This window comes from Anas platyrhynchos, chromosome 2, assembly GCF_047663525.1.
Source record: "Anas platyrhynchos isolate ZD024472 breed Pekin duck chromosome 2, IASCAAS_PekinDuck_T2T, whole genome shotgun sequence".
Classification (NCBI taxonomy): Eukaryota; Metazoa; Chordata; class Aves; order Anseriformes; family Anatidae; genus Anas; species Anas platyrhynchos.
This window is the reverse complement of record NC_092588.1, coordinates 54,633,658-54,651,370: the sequence shown is the minus strand read 5'-3', so window position 1 is coordinate 54,651,370 and position 17,713 is coordinate 54,633,658.

Sequence of the window (17,713 nt, the reverse complement as noted above, 5' to 3'; positions counted from 1 at the left end):
CCAAGGACTGAGCCAGCAACGTCTGGCATCACTGGGAAGGAGGAAGTCTGGCTTCCTCCCTTAATTACTAAAGAACTGGTACAGAGGCTCGTGTAGGAAGAGAGTAATTTCTCCGTGTATTTTTTTTCCTTTCTGCAGCTTTGTACATCTGTCACGTTTCTTTAGGTGACAAGTAGTTAAGCCTGGAAACCAGCAAGGATATGAATGGGTGTCTTCCAAAGAAAGGAAAGCAAAAGGAAATTTCAAAGATCCTCTACACCAAACCCACTTGCTCAGAAAAAGCCTGAATAAATAGATAGCCTATGCAACGTGTTGGGAAAGTCAACAAACTTGGGCTCCCTCACACAAGGGGGGAAGTAAATTCCTGATTCAAGGATTGTCTCCTGAGAAGACCCTGCCCACAGCTCTGGGAAGCACAGAATATCACCCTGTTAATGCTATTTCTTGCTTGGTCCTCCAGAAAAAGTAGTCCTAGAAAATACCCTGGAGTCAAAGAGAATCTGGCTCAGCAGAGCAAAGTCATTTAATTTACACTCAGAAATGAGCTGCAAGACAGATCAGTCTTTGCATTACGCGTTTAGTATGCTTGAACATTTTTGTATGTGTATAGATATGTGTGTCATACCCCAACAGCCTTTCAGGGAGAATCAAGTGAGCACACTGTCATGATCCAGGAAAAAGAAACACCAGGAATGCCTACAAAATTAGCAGTGGGTAAGAAGCACCACTTAGAGGTGCATCTCTCCACATTTAATTCAGAGGATTGTCATTTCAGCTTCATCCTAGCCTGGCAGGAGTGATTGAGCAGCTGCCTTGGCTGTGTGGGATACCAGGCAGTTCACCTGAAGGGAAAGCAGGGTGCTGATGCCACCACAAGGCATGTTGTCCCATTGTTTCCCTTTTCAGCTTCATATTCACATCAATATACAGGTTATATATGTCCAGAACACAGCACAAACCAGATGGATGGTTCTCTCCAAGTGGAAAGAAAGAAGCCACTCGAGTGTAGTTTTATCTAGCTTTCATTCATAGATGTCAGCTCAGGCTGCAGCTCAAGGCATTCCCACCACATATTCATCTTTCACTGGAGGGAAAACAAGTGCGTGCTACAGCAGTCCTCATTTACCCAAAATCTCCAGCCAAATACAAGTTGGTCAAATGATTTACCTCATCTTAGCTTGTGTGCTGGTTTTGTCACTATATGTTTTTACAAAGACTGTTTTATTAAGCCTTTTTTATCAACCTGAAGACAGAAGCTTGTTGATAGCATTGTCTTTGTCAGGATAAGACTGAATCCATTATTTGTAAATGGTGAGGCTTGGCTTTTCTGAAGGAAACTGTCAACAGTTGCCATGAAAGCAGTTTGAATGAAATAGCTATTTTCCTCTAACAATTTCATCAGCAGTGAAGAACTTACTTCCAAACCACAAATAACAATCAGCTCACCATCCAGTTCCTTCATGAGTTTTCCTGTTTAAAGCACACTGGATTATTTTCTAGCAGCGTGCAAATAGCAGATCTTGAATCAACAATGAGCTACAGAGGAGCAGAAGGAAACAGTGAACTGCACCACTGAGACAAGGGCAGCACCAACTAAGAAGCCTTTGATTAAAGCAGATGTAAATTCCTCATTTGGTGAACGTGAGTGGGAATTTTGCCATTCGCTTCAAACTGCTATCTGACCTGTAAGAATATGAATCTAAACAAAAACACACACAGGGAAAAAAAAAAAAAAAAAAAAAAAAAAAAAGACATTTTGGACACCTAGAAGAACAAGATAAATTAGTCAGCAGAAATGAGGTATTGCATGTTTTTAAGCTTTTGAAGCTGAGGACTTCTATAAGTATCTGTCAACTCTTCTTTATGCAGAAAACAGGCTAATTTTTCATTTCTCCTTCAAATGATCAAAAATGAACTTTACGTTCAGCAAGTCTACATTAAGAAGGGATAAAAAATTGAGTCTATCGTAGTGTGCCTTGCATGGAAGATGAGCAAGAATCAGCAACAAATATTTAGATAATGTCATCAGATTGTTAATTCTATGATAATTCGTAACTGGGAGCTAACTCCTGCCACCAAGAAATTAAGAAGTACCTCTTATTATCAACGTGTATGATATTTCTGTTTTTTCTCCCTGTACGTGAACTTGTGGCAAGATCCAGCCAGCACATAACTCACAACAGAGATGATTTGTGTCATACTTCCTTACAAATATGTAAAATCTAGAAAAGAATTTGTTCATCTTGACTTCTGAAGACACTTCTGTAAGTCATGTCATCTCCCTCAAGTTTAGTTTATTTTTAGTGTTTCACCAAGATGTAAAATAAAGCCACCAAGTTTCTCTGGTCAATGGAGCCCAGGTGCTGTTGAAATCACAGGGACATTTTTAGCGTACAATCCGGAATTTACCCAGAAAGCAGGAGCATTTCGGACTTTCCCACAGATGTCTGCGTGGCAAACCTGTCAACCTATAGCTGTGATTTCATGCACTTATAAAATTGAGTAATTCTCATAATAGCCAGTGGTAGTTACTTGCTTTGCTTTGACTTTCTTTATTACTTATTTTATTTTGTCTCCCATTCATAGAAAAATAAAATTGCTGATAAACAATACTACTGTGTCATATAAAGTATGCAGAACTGTCAGTGAAAGAAACTGGCAGAGAAGGGGAAATAACAGAAGGTAATTTTATCAGATCTTTTTGACCTGAAACAATAACAAACATGAAGTCTGTATGATCATGCGTGATGTTTTTATATGAGTGTCATAATTTAGATTGGTTTGGAAGAGAAACAGATAAAACTGATTGACTGGTGATGTGGCAGTAATTATGCGAATGGAGCAACTTGACCATAAAACACTTAAAATGCAAGAAGGTACCTCAGTAACAAGTGAGCACAAGAAATGTGGTTAATACATCTGTCCTATTGCCTTGACATCTCTCCTACCAAAGAGTGATAGGAATGGATGTTGTGTAAAAAAAATTAAACCACATAAAATATCAGATGAAAGTCTTAGATGACTTGTCCATATAAAAATCATGTCTTTAGTTGCCAACAGTGTATTTCTTACAGTTTTGCTCAGTCTTGGGCAAAGTTCAGTTTTATGAGACCTCGTGCAGCAAACACACCTTTGCTCTGCCGGTTTACTGCAGCATTAATGGTTCATTTGCCTTTGGGGGTAGGGGAAGGTAAGTGCTGCTGTTCTTGCCTTTTTCTTGTGCTGCTCAAGGGAGAACCATGAGGTTATATTAGTTCATCAAATAATCCCATGAATTATTCTCAATTTCAAAGTCAGCTGTGATAGCAAGCAGCAGAAGTGTGTCCCCTCACTTCCTACTCCACAGTCCCTCTCGTGCTGAAGCTGTGTGGAAGACTGGTAATGCAGACGGGTGGATGCTTGAGAAGGGGGAAGTGAAAAGGTATGATGCACATTTTCATCTTGATCCCAACGGAAGCCTGAACAAAAGTGCTGTCCACTTATTTATCTCTTGCCACTCACTTTCCTGTGTCCAAAATATTTCAACCCTACCCCAGGGTTGAAATGGACCCCCCCATGGGCCTCCATATATCATCACTGCCCTAAACAAACTCAACCCCAGTCTGCAGTTCATGCACCAAATCCCTGCAGCACCTTCCAGCCTTCCTCAGCATCAGCTGTGTGCTAGCAGTGTTCCCCTCGGTGAGGAAGGTTTGGCCAGCAGCCACCTCTCCAGCAAGTCCCTGGCTGACCCGTAATGATACGTGCAGTCAAATGGTTACTCCATTTCTATGGGCTGACTATATTTGCATTTGCCCCAGTCCTCCAGGTCAGTCAGCTGGGCTGACTGCTGTCCTTAGCTGCGAGTCCAGTGCCTTCTGGCCAGCTCAGTGTGGGGGTGTGAGCCAGTCTCATTGTGCCTGTGCTCTTGGCCTGACACTTCTGGATGTCCCCGAGAGACCTGTCACGCACAAACGTGCTGGTGCTGCAGCACAGGCTTCCTTCAGGGGAAAACCACTTCCCTCCATTGTCTGTCGACTGAGTCTCCCAAGCTGGAAATGACCTGGGGGACACAGGTTTTAAAACATTAGAGGCTTTGGCGGGGATAGGACAGTAGTTTATCAGCAGTGGCTTGGAGATTGCAGACAGGGATCAGCACGTCCACGGTGTCTTCCAAAAGATGACTGAGGGACCATCAAATGAAGCTAATAGACACTGGGTTCACAACAGCCTGAAGGAGGTGGTTCTTCTTGTGGCAGGTGCTAGGTCTGCGGAGTCACTTGTCAAAAGGCACCGCGCACACAATTTACATGGGATAAGGGGGAGACAGGACAAGCCCTGGATGAGAAATCCATCTCAAGCTGCTACATAAACAAACTGCAGAGGCTTAGGAAAGTCCAAACGGTTCTGAGCTGAAAATGGTCAGAGAGTGGGAGGGACTTAAAGGAAAATATTACACATACTTGCCCTGTTCTCACGCTCCCCAAGGCATCTTTTTGTAGCCCGTTTTAGAGACGGAGTATTGGGCTAGAAAGCTCCTTGGTCTGAACCAGTACGTTCACACTGATTTTTCCCCTACAGACAATTAGACTGCTGCAAACTTTTCACCATGTAGATAGGATATAACAAAGAAAAAAAAAAAAAAGGTATTAAATCTTGAACCTTTTACTCTCTTGAGCAGAAGGTCCCTCCCACCCCTATTATTTCACAACAAGTAGTTATGGAGACTGAAACTAGCTGGAACTGAGACTGAAGAGGTGAAGGTGAGGAATCTCAGCTGCTCTCAGCAGTGTTGTAAGGCAAGAAATGGTTATGCTAGTATAGTCTAATAGTCATCATGAAATCAACAGGTGTTGATTTCTCCCATGTGTAGAAACTGTGATTTTCATACTATATGACAAGATCAGTAGGTTATCAAACAGCAAACACCATGTCATGACATATGAAGGTCTATCTGCTCTGGGAAACCGGGGGCTCCTGCCTTGTACAGCCTTCATCGTGACTGTGCAAACATATTTTCTTCTTATTTGATTATTGTGCAATCAAATAAGAAGAAAATATGTGTGCGTGGTCACAATGAAGGCTGTACAAGTCTTGTGTCATCGACAGAAGGACAGCAACAGAGGTACCAACTCACAAGGCTCCAGTAAAGACAGTAGCTTAGTATCACTGGGTGAGATGAGCAGGACTGGGTGCAGTCATGCTTTTTAACCTAATTTAATCTGCATTTAGTCCAGTGTCCATCCGGACTAGCACAAAATTGCCTAGAGATGGGAAATGATATGTTTATACACTTATAACAATAGTCTGTATATGAAAGAAATAGTCCTTCAACACAGGACACCTCAGACACCAAGGAAAAGGCAACATTTCAGCCCATGTCCTGCAGCTAGACCAAACACAGAAACACAATTCTCACTGGGGTCATTTAGCACTTAAATGTAACCAGTAGGCAGGTGAAAAAAAAGAAAAAAAAAAAAAAAAAGTAAAAAAAGTCCATTTCTGATTTAAAAGCAATGCTTGAACCTGGCACAGCAGAAACAATAGACTGTTTCCCAAGTGGACATCAGGTATGTTTATTTTGCTGAAATATATGGGTTTGTGACAATCAAAAGCAGATGTTCATTAACAGGCAGAACTGTAGGTAGGTTTCCAAGGCAAGAAGCATGAGGAGGGCAAAGGGGCAAAACATTCAGTCCCCTGCCTTGAGCCTGAATTTGCCAAGTCCCTTACATCAGTTTGCAACAAGAAGGTTTTTCAATTTTTAAACTTTTAAGTAACAGCTATGGAGATGCAATCCTCGTAGAACAAATAATTTGGACATTATTTTGATTTCTATTTCAGGATATTAACCCTTTTTTTGCCTTTGCCTTTACCTGGGATCCAGAACTAGATTCAAAATTTGATGTTGGAAGATGTGCAGAGCTGGGAGACATCTTTCACAAACCCACTGCAACCTTCAGTCTAGAGTTCCTTCAGATCCTGCACATGCTCAGATCCCATGCAGAGGGATTTCTGTGGATGTGTTAGTCCTTATATAGCTCTCATGCGTCTCCTAGCAGTTGGAAACTCCCTTGCTGAAGGTGAGTGATGTTGTACCAGACCAGGGCAACCTTATTTCAAGCAGGAACTGTCAGCAGGATCAGTGCAAGGTCAGCCGCTCTGGTTGTTCCTTTCAGGAAACTACTCCTCCTACAAGCGCGCTTATGCTAAACAAACCCCCTGAAATCCATGGGCTGCAGCATTCTTCCATTCGCTGGCGCCATGAAGGCTGGCAAAAAATGCCATAGCAGCAAATGTTAGCAGCCTGCCAGACCAAATCAAGCCCCATTCTCCCTTGTACAAGGACAACTCCAAGATAACTTTGTAGTTGGCTGAGTTTCTCTTTCCAAACAGTGCAGTGGAGTATCAGCACAAGAAAGTCTCAGGAGTGTTTCTGCCAGGGAAATTGAGTGATGGGACCTGTAACTGCATTCAACACACAAGCAAAATAATTATTTTTATCAGCTGACCTTGAGCACACTTATAAGATTATGTTTTTTTTTAATTTTCATCTACAAGTACATCTGAGCTGCAGCTCCAAACCAAACTGAGGTCTATGCATTGCAGAACAGCCACTTGAGTGCTTTAAAAAATGAAAACCAGGCAAAAGGAACAGGGTGGATTTTGACTTACGGAATTTCCCCAAATGTTGCTTTGCATTAACTTGCCTTTGTCAAATAGCCTGAGACATCTCTGTCTACCTTTCCATGTGGTTCATGCTCCCAGAACGTTTGTGCCCAGCCCAAGATTGTTTGTTGCCCACTAGACTATGTGTGCTACAAGTATTCTTGGTGAAAACACTCATAAACTAGCCTTGCAAACATCTCTAGAGGGAATGGGACCAAACTCCTTAGCTGCTGCATTTTAGGGAAAATGCTCACTGTAGAAGAACCCTAGTCCTACCTCCTGCCAAAATCTTCCAGCTATAAAACTATACAACACAAGGCACATCTGACATAAATTGTAGCAACATTGGGTATCTGAAGTGGCAATGACTAATTGGAGGTCTAAGGCCAAGTCCTGGTTCTTCTCTTTTTTTCTCTAATCAGAAGCCAGACATCAGTGGAGACTCCTGAGTCCCTGCTACTGTGGGAAGGAGGTGGCACAAAAGAGCTTGAGGACAGCACACAGAAGGCCTCCAGGGGCTCTGGTGGGCCAAGGAGCATCTCAGTGACCCCCTAGACACAGAGAAGCATTTTGGGAAGGTCAGGGAGCAATGGGCACGTAGGTTACGTGTCTACAGTGGTATGAGTGGTATGCAGGCCCATTGTCCAAGTCCATAAGGTATGTCCTGGCCCTGCCGTGCTTCCACTGGCCCCACACAGATGGGGCACTGCTGACCATGGGACAGGGATAACAAAGCTAAAACAGGTATTTGACACCACAAACCTTATTTCACTGTGTTATGAAAAGTCACACAGGGCAGTCTTTATTCCCCAGGCTCAGCATTCAGAGCAAACAGGCTGCTGTAATCTTTAGCAAATACATTTTTGCTTGCACAATAAATCTGTTCAGAAATCACACATTTCCATTCAAACCAGTCACTAAAGAGTCACGTGTTGGGGCCTATCTCTGCTTTGTGCTGACACTGCATAAGCAGAGGATCACGTGCCCTCATGAAAAAATATCCCCAGTTTTAAGGCAGGGCTTGGCTCAGGGTCACAAAAAACTCATCCACATTTCATATGGTGTTTTATCTTCTTTCTTCGTGAGCCATTCTTGAAAGATGCCGGTTCCTTGCAAGCAGACAACCACACATCACAAGTACATATCAAGGGGCTATATCTATGCTGGGGAAAAAATAGGCCAAGGAACAGGCAAAGGGACAGTACTGCAAAGCACAACCTATGTCCACCAAGCTCTCTCATTCTCAAAGCAGGGGGCAACAATTCAAGCTGGGCACAGTCTCTGGACCATACTGGTCCCCTGGCCCTTGCTGGGGGGCAGCTGGGACAGTGCTATGTCATCCTGGCCAAAACCATGCCAAGAAGTCACCAGTGGAGCTGTCACACACCATTGCCCATGCCCATGTCCACCAGCTGGGACATTGCCTAGGGCCTTGGAGATACACCATAAGTGTCTTCTCTGTGGAGAGCACCTTTCAGATTTCTGACAAACCATTGAGTCCTTCTCATCTCTATTGATTCATATAATGGATAATGAGCCTTGATCTATTTCTCAGCAGTGACAGGAGGACAGTGCATTTTCCAGCTTGGATCGTAATGGAAACGCATGTGAGTACTCTAGTTGTAAACCAGTGTGGGTTTATGTCATTGGTTTTGATAGCGTCATTCTAACAGAGAGCAAATACTAGGTCTAGTAACACAAGTAAAATGAAGAAGATTCATGATCAAGCTGGAATTTTGGCCACTGCTTTAAATTACAAATGAAAACAGTCACCTACATTGAAAACATGCATATTTGAGATAAACAAGAACATATACCTTTAAAATATACAGTTAAAAATGTTTGCCATATTACAAAATCAAGTGTTTTAAATTATTGAAATCAGTTTTCTTCTTTCATTTGTGTAAGTGAAAGATGATTATCCATTCCATTTTTATGACCTATTTATTACAGTTATCTGGAATGATACCACTACCTGAATTTCAGTAAGGAGATGCTACCATTCGCTTATGATGGCGAACCCAATAAATGCAATGGAAAACAAACAAACAAGAAGTAGTTTTATTCAGTGCTGTGGATTTAAAGATTTATCCAACCCCCTGATTGTCCAGAAACATATGGAAGACAACCCTATAGCCAGGAAGAAATGAAACAAGATGCACCAGATGAAACAGATGGAGAGAGAGGGAAGAAGAAAAAGGGGGGTGGGGGAGAGAAAGGAGGGAAAGCAAGGAAGAAGGAGGAGGAAATGTCTGTGCTGATGTTCCCCTGCTCACTCATGCACCCTTGTGCCAGCATGGCATTTGTAAGCCTGCAGCTCTGCTGGGTGCAAAGCACCATTGATTTTCAGACTTTATTCCTGAAGATCCTTCGAGCTATATAAAAGTATAGATTTTAATGCATAGCTTAGCTACAATTCTTCCAACATACCTGGTCTTCCCCTTGCATATAGAGCAGATCCCCATTAAAGAACAGAAAGGTGTATACTATCTATATTGCCCAGCCAGGGGCTATGTTTCTGTCTCAGGGAAGGTGCAAGTGCAAGAGAGGCATGGTGCTCGCCACCCCAGCAGGGCTTCACCACCGGGTTAGCCAGGTCACACTGGGGTAGGCTCTCCTTGAAACTACTATTTTTTTTCTGAGAAAAAGCTTCTGCACAGCAGTGAGGCTTTTGCTAAGGCTGTTATATGGAAACTTTTCAGACACATCTACTTCACGGCTGCAGGAAGCCATAAATGCTTGCCTACATCCTCCAGTGTCGTTGGTTCCCAAAATTGCAGCGACACTGGGAGATGGAGAACTCTTGACATCAGGTAAGGGTCAGCTGCAAAATATCTGTCTTTCCACGTGGAAGAGTTAACTGGAAAGACGGTTAAAGAACAATATTCCATTACGTCAGTGGTGTTTATGACATGCCCTTTAATTACCCTTACCAGTAAATCAGTGTGTGCACTTTAGTTCAGCAGAGTAGGGCACACTTCAAAGAAAATAATAGTTCTGTTGATTAGCTAATGAATATCCTATCAGAGAACTCAAGGAGCTTTTTCAATTTATTACTCACTTTAAGTAATAATTCCAATTAAAAACATACTGCATGCCTCAGGTCCACTGTTCAATTTTTGAAACGAAACTCTCACATGACATTTTTTATCTACCCTGTATTTATTAATAGAAGGATGCTGTCCTATCCTCTGGCTACACAGTTGATTCACAGGAGTCCAATAATAAACACAAAACTGAGGAGTTAATATATTCATGGCTGTGGTTGATAAATGATCCCCGTTCTTCATGGGATAAGGGAATTCCCCTTCTCACCCTCTCAGCCTAAGCCTGCTGGCTAAGACACAACACCAGCATCCAGGTATCAGGTAGCACCAAAAAATACAAATGTCTTGGGAAATGCCAGCTCATCTTTTCCCCTTCCTCCCAGGACACCCACACAAGCCATGGTGCTTGGGGAATGGACGTTTCTCCCTGCTCCTGCCAGGGCTTGGGGATGCTGCCCCCACACCAGCGATGCTCCAGCATTCGCAATGGGGACAGGGAGGAGAGCGTGTGCACCTGGGGACAGTGATGCTGGAGGCTCTGCATTTTTCACATCTCGCATAAGACCATCCTGGAGACCCTTGTTTGGGAAATGATCATGTCCAGAAAGGCACAGAGGTGTCCCCCATGTCCGTCTCATTCCTCTGCTCTAGCTGGGAACGTGAGCTGCGTGCTTCAGGTAGACACTTGCAGTTGGCCTACAAGTGGTATAATTTATTTAGTGTAAATCAGAATTATCTCCACAGTGGTCATTATTATTATGTCCCTATCTCTGGTACAAAGGGCAAAAATGGGACCTGTATTTTCTGCTGCTATAAAAAAAAAAAAAAACCAACATACATCTCCCTGTGAGTAGTTGGAGTTCATTCGCCTTGCACCTCACCCTGGGCTGTGACTAGGGATTGCCAGTCCTGAATCATTCAGGGGTTAACACTCAAACCACAAGGATGTCTTCAAAATGTTTTCTGAAGAGAAGAAAGAAAAAAGGCCAGGTGCATTAATTTTGCTACCTTGTTTGTATTTTGATTGAATTTAAATTTTTCTCCTTTACTGTGAGGGCCACAGTGATTTAGGTTACATTTGTAAGGGTCCAGTGAGAGCATGACAAACCTTGGCAGGCCCCAGGGCTAGGAAATGTCTCTGGAAAATGGGGTCACCAGTATGAGTGAGAGTTTTATTTTCTCCATCTCTCAGTCTATGATGCTGATGCAGAAAACTGTTAAATCTCTAAATTGCCATTTCCAGTACTGTCAGGGACTTTGTCTTTTCCCCACTGCTGATGAAGCTGAAGTCAGTGTGTCTAATGAGATCAGGTAATGAAGGGAGCTCAGAGGGTCACCGCTGTCTCTCCCCAAGGTTTCTACCTTGTCTGCTTTCACAGTGAAGTTCTATCTCTGTTCAGAGTGAATTTACCTAAAAGAGCCACTTAATCTGGGCTCTTTTTCCTCTATACATCTCTAAACTCTGTAGATCACGCTATATCGATCCAGGGTTTGCCCTTCTGGAGGACACCCTTTTGGGGACAGATGTCTCCGGGGCAGCACGCAGCCACGATGTCTGCGGGTGCCTACAAGTAGTCTGTGATGCAAGCAGGGCAAGCGCAGACCATGACAAAATTACTGTAAAATTACCACAACAACAAGTTTGGCAAATTGTAAATTTCCCTTAGATATGCTAAAATGTTCGCCACCAGAAAATGTACCATGCCAGGATATAACTGAAAATACAAGAGGTTCTGCAAAACATTCGTCTTCCTGCCAAAGGAGCCTGGTTGTGGCAGAAATTAAATAAAATCAGAAAAGCCACCATTCTAACCCACAAAATGAGAACAAGGAATGTAAGGAATGTCCTCCAAAAGTTTTGCAGAGACGATTCAGTCTCCCGATCACACTACAGGTTCAGGTTTGTGCTGCTCTTCTCCTGTGCTGCAGTTGTCCTTACGCTTAAATTTTCACCCTAAAAAGACATTTTCCCACTGCCTTCTGCTGCAATGCCTCTTATTAGCAGAGCTCCATCCAACCATCACGACCTTGCTTCCCTCCCACCTATGCCATGTGGGCAGCACACGTTCATGTTTTTAACCACCTGGAGTGTTGGTTCTCCTTTAAACAGGCAATCTTTGACCAGGACAGAGTCACCGGGCCCAAAGATCAAGCTCTCTCGGCATCATCCCAGGTGGGCACTGCTCTCCTGCACCACCGTGGAGGTGGTGGAGGTGAGTGGGATGCCTAATGCCCCAGCAGTGAGGGGTGACCGTGTCCTCCCCTAGGGACAGGGGGTAACTATGGATTCTGATGGCCAAGATTGCCTGGTAGACCTGGCAAGTCCCTAAAACAGACACCATTCAAACCATCTGGAAAAGCTAGATGAAGCCTGTCCTGAATTCCTCTGCATTTTACGAGGCTCCTCCCAGTGGCTGGGGTTTGATCTAGGAGGCTGCCATCGGGAGTCTCATTAATTACAAAGGTGTCAAGCATGTACTCCTTGCCTTTGTAGCTAACACAGCTCTTACATCGAAATGGACGGCTTACTGCTTCCCTGCCATAATTTAGGTACTACTTTAGCCTACCATAATTTAGGGCTGGGGCTCCTCTCTTTAAAAGGTCCTTATAAATCAGAGCTCACCTCTGCTGCTGACCTGCCAGGATTTGTGCTCCTGACTGCAGGGGGAGCGAGCACAGGCCTGGGCTGGGGGAGTTATGGGAGGTCCCAGACTCAATCTGCGTGGATAAAGAGGCAAGGTCAAAATTTCTCAAGAACCGTTTGTGACTGAAACCTCAGAGTCAACGTTTCACTCACATAGGTTTCCCCCTGGATGAAGTACATTAAATCATCCTGATCACCTTTTAGGTTGCCGGGGGCCAGGAAAGCAGAGCGTGCATAATAAACTTCATGCACACTTTGGTGCGTAGCAGGTGTGAAATACAAGTTTCTCACAGATTCACCCTGATTTTATTTTTTTTTCAATGTGGATCATTTTAGAGGTGTTAATCCTTTGCTTTAGATAAGAAATGGTTTCACGGTGCGACAGAATTGACCCTACCGCACAGTCACGAAGCAAGCACTCTGGCTCACTCACCTACCTACTTGCACAGGAAAAACTGCACAAGCATTAAAGGCAGCAGGATTGGGACCAATTCACACTGCAGAAGGGATATGGCACACAGCTGTTGGTGCCTATCCCCTTCTTCCCTGATGAATTCAGACATGAAGAAATGGTAAGATATCAGTGCCTTGTTTACAGAGCCTGAGTCTTCTGGGATCTGTACTTGAAGTTTCTTACTTTTGCTGAAAACTGATCATGGAGACTTAGTAAGACGAGCTGTTTTTCCTGAATTTCCTGCTTATACAAAGCTTTCATTTAGGCCAAGGAATTTTATCACTACTCTGAGCAAAGCATGGGACCTGGTAATAAAATGGGAGCTCTAATTTTAAAGACACCACTGGCCTCCTTCTCTCTAGTGCACAGATAATCCCAATGATACTTTGGGAGAAGACACATTTTTTAATTTTCTGAGAGTTGCTAAACTGCACAATGAGTAGACATTTCTCCATGCTTACTCTGATTGCAGCCGGCATGCAATTTAAAACCTTGAAGGAATCACTTCATAGTTGCAAGAAAGAATAAACGTTTTATCAGTCAAACTTTTAAGCAACTCTTTTTGTTGTTTTCCAATAGATAAAACAAAAATGTTATTTTCCAGTCTCCAGATTCTCACCTTGATTTGATAAAGAAGGCAAGCCAAAGTTTCTGGAACCTATAGGACATCACCATTAAAGGGAAGGGTGTGTTGCTCTCTTCAGGAGCCTGTTCCAGGCTGGACAAAATGTTCCTAATAGTTTAAAATAAAATGAAATGAAATGAACCGTGTGACACAGTTTATTCTGTGAAGAACAGAGAGTATGGTCTGGAAATATGGCCCCACATTCCAGCACTTCTGTCTCCTAAACATGGCTTCAGGTGAATTACAGGCCACTGTGGGACATGGTAGAAGAAGGAGAGAAGAGAAAAAAGATCTAATTTTTAAAAACAAAGGTGCATGCACACACACAGACATGTAGAAGAGGGGGACCTCATCCTGAGGGCCAGCTGGAGCTTCTTGGCCCTTGGGTGCCTCAAGTCACAGCAAGAAGAGCCTGCCCAACATTGAGGTACAGCAGATCTCATCTCCAACAGATATCCTCTCTCCTCCTGTCCCTAAGCCCATTGCAAGCACACGCACTCTCTTCTTGGCTTTGTTGCAGGAGGTGGGAGAGGCACATCTGACAGGCTTGTGCAAAACCTCTCTAGTGTGTGAGCACTCCCCAGGATCTGTCCAGCTGCCTTGGGGCTCCTTTGTACTGCAAAGGGGTCAGAACAATGATGAACCAAATACACAAGGTGCATCTTTTCCCACTGCCTCTTGTGCAGCAACGCTGGGTCCCCAGCAAGCAAGGCACAAAAAGCAGCATTTTTTTTCCCTGTTATATTTATCCCCGTGAACAAAACAGGTAGGGTTTGGATCAGAGACAGGGTTTTGTGCACTGTACAAACCTACCATTGCTCCCCCTTTTTAAAATCCCCACATTTGCAAGAAGCTCCACGTGCCTGTGTTCATTTTTCAGGCTGCAGTCTTCATTGTATTGAAAGGTCACAGGCGGAAGACCCACAGACCATCGTCTTCAGCAAATGTTTCCTTCCTGCTTCTCCAAGAACAGCAAGGTGCTTCACAGGCCCTGTCTGCATGTTGTACCATAGAAGATGAGAGATTTTCAAGTTTTGGTTGTTCATCTTTGAAACACGACCCTTTCTTCTATGCAACTCAGGAAGTATTTAACAGGAAACAACAAAGATGCAGGACAGTTTTGGAGAGGAAGTAGGACATTTTAGGTAAGCAAAAAAATAATTACTTATGCTGAAACTGGGTCAAGACACCACAGTGTTTACCACGACTCACAGGAAAAGTGCCATGGTTTTTTTTTATAATGACAAAAATTCAAGATCTCAGCATTGGGTCTCATCCCAAAAAGTAATACAATTTCAGGCCAAATGGAAACTAATACAGCCTATAAATTATGAAGAAGCAGATGTAATCCACTTGGTCCTGAGCTCAGTCATTTTGCTCAGCTAAAATTGCTCTTCCAATTTTGTTGCAAAGACATCAAGAGACTGAACACCTTTCTTCCCTTGCCATCACTCCCTTTGCTAATTATGTTCGTTGCTTCAGCTGAGGCTAATTTCTCATTTGAGTATATCTGGCTTCACTTTCTGTCCACTAGACCTTGTTATGTCTTTCTCTGCAGGATCAAAGCCCTTTAAGTACCAAACATTTTCTCCTCATGAAAGGACTCTCTAAACCAGTCACCTTTTAGTCCTCTTTTGGATACTTTAAACAAGCTGTGGTCTTTAAACTTGTCAAGGCCAGACATTTTCCCCAGTCCTTAAATCATTTCTGTGGTTCTGTTTCCCTACACTCTCGTTTTCAACATCCTTTTCAAATGTGCATGCCAGCTCTGGATGCAGCATCCCAAAGAAAAACTACCTCCTTACTCCTGCTCCATGTTTTCCTGTTTATTTGTTCAGGCAACATATCAGAACTTTTGGTTACTGCACTGCTCTGACAGCTCTTGTTTGGCTGCATCTCCATCAGGATTTAGGGCACCTAAATCCTTCTCCCCTTTCATACATCTTATTCCAGTTTTCTTCAGATATCTTTAAGGGAAGAAGGTAAGAAGTGATTCCAAAACACGTTACAAACATGTAACAAGAATCTCAAAGCTTTTTGCAATTTGTGGAGCTGAGGCCACTTGGAATTGCCCCTCAAGCCTTCAGTTTCCTTCTCCCCTGGCCAACTGCAATAACCCTTGCCCTATATTTTAATACTGAATTCAGTGTGTTTGACACAACCCTGGAATTTCCAATGTATACAGATTTAGGAACTGAAGGATCTGTGAGGAATGAAGTTCAGGACAGCTGGATAAGGAAGATCTGGAGTTGCAAGCACACAGAAGGAGCTGAAGGAGCTGAAGTCCATTTTGGGTTTCCCTCAGCCTGCATTCAACTATGGCTCTTGGTAACAGGACTGGATGTAACTCCTAAATCCATTCTTTTTTTTTTTTTTTTTTGGTAAAGAAAATAGGTTATATTATTTTTATGCAGGAACAGACAGTAAATTACCCAAGTTCTATATAACAAATGTTGCAGGGCTGACAAATGTCTCTATCTAGGTTTGCAGCAAGAAAAACAAACCAAATCAGCTGCTTTGGCTCCTCACTTCACATCAGGTCCTTATGTTCTGCTGACCCACTAGTAACAAAACCCACATGTGGTGGTGGAAAGTGCCAGGTGCCTCTCCCTTTGGGTAACGTCCCCAAGTTACCACCAGGACTGGTTGTCTCTGTTTCACCCCGTTCACCAGCCCAAGCCCAGCGGTTTCTGCACCCTCTCATACCTCCACAGCACTCATACCACACCAGTATATGCCCTCAATGCCATGCTGAAAAATACCACTTTGGACCACTGTAGGGATCACAGCTGATTTTAAGCACATTGAATGGAAAAAAATATATATAGTTATGGATGAGGGCAACAGGAACAGATCTAGTACCAAACCTGAGACCTAGGGAAGACAAGAGCCTGGGGTAACACACATGTCCAGGATCAATCTGCTCTTGAGGGGTCAGCTAAGCAAAATGTGAGCCTGAGTATTACTTGGCATGGGAGCTCGAAGCAGATGCCTTGAGTCACTGGCTATTTCATTTTGGTTGTTTCCAGAGAAAAGGTGCGATGGTAACAAGTAGCCATATATTGTTGGTGGTGCTTTTTGTTGTTTTTTTTTTTTTTTTTTCAAATGTCAACTCTGAAGCTTCATCCTGGTACTAGGGAGCTGTTCTGGCGTCGTTTTGGCTTGTTCAGCCTTGCTAGTAATTGAGACCCAGAGTCGAACCCTTTCTTTGTTCTTTCTCAGCCCATCCCAAGGGCTGTCACTGAAGAGAAACAGGGATAAGTAAGGAAAGCATCTGGCCAGGCCGTCTATCGGTATCAGTGCTATTGGTGATGTATGAGCCAGAGCAAAGTCCAGCTCACACACCCAGAGCTGTGCCGGCTCAGCAGGACTAAAAGACAAAATTAAAAAAAAAAAAGAGGGAGAGAGAGAGAGAAAGAGAGAGAAATCTTTATTTTGCCAAACAGCTCCAGAAATCAGTACACTTGGAGAGCAGTTTTGTTGAGTAGGGAGGTACCCTTATAAGAGTTCTTGTAGACTTTTTCTATGTATAATCATAACACAGAACCTCCTCGGCATCTGTAGAGTAAGGCAACAGGGTACTGCATCCCCCTTCCCTCTTGCAGAGGGATAAAAACCTGGTTTATCCCTGCTTCTGGTCCAGGGAAGCAAAGTATTTCATTCTTGATGCTTTTGCTGATAAGAAATAATGGGAAACACCTTCCCTATGAAAAGCTGTTTTTTTTTTTTTTCCTTTTTTTTTTTCTTTTTCTTTCCTGCTTATATCACCTAAACGAGCATTTTCAGCCTCAGATCCAAGAGGACTCTTTTTACATAGGGCATTCTTCTATGCCCCATGACACTTGTCTGCAGGAACCACCCTAAGTCAGAACTTGGGTAAAAGTTGATGCTGAGAAGGGAGAAGGGCTTCCCAGGAGCCCTCTTAAGAGATGCCACGGGGTTTCAAAGCAATGTAACCATCCGCAGGTTGCTGGATGTGTATCCTAAAACTCCCTGTTTTTGTTTTAGTATCCTAAAGCTCCCTGGTTTAGGATAATTCCAAGTAATGTAGCTCCGACATATGCAGCCCTCTCCTGCCCAGCAGTGAGTTTCACACTCTGCTATCCAGAAGCGGCACACCAGCTAAGCATGAAAGCTGTTCAACACCAGTTAGCAACAGCTTTTTTTATCCATTTAAGTGTCAACAATGGAAAACCACAGAAGAGGGTATTTCAGCCAACAAATGCTTCAAAAGGAAAGAGATTCACCCTCTTCTCCACACCCTTGGCTTTTTAAACCCAGTGTTTCCCTGCATG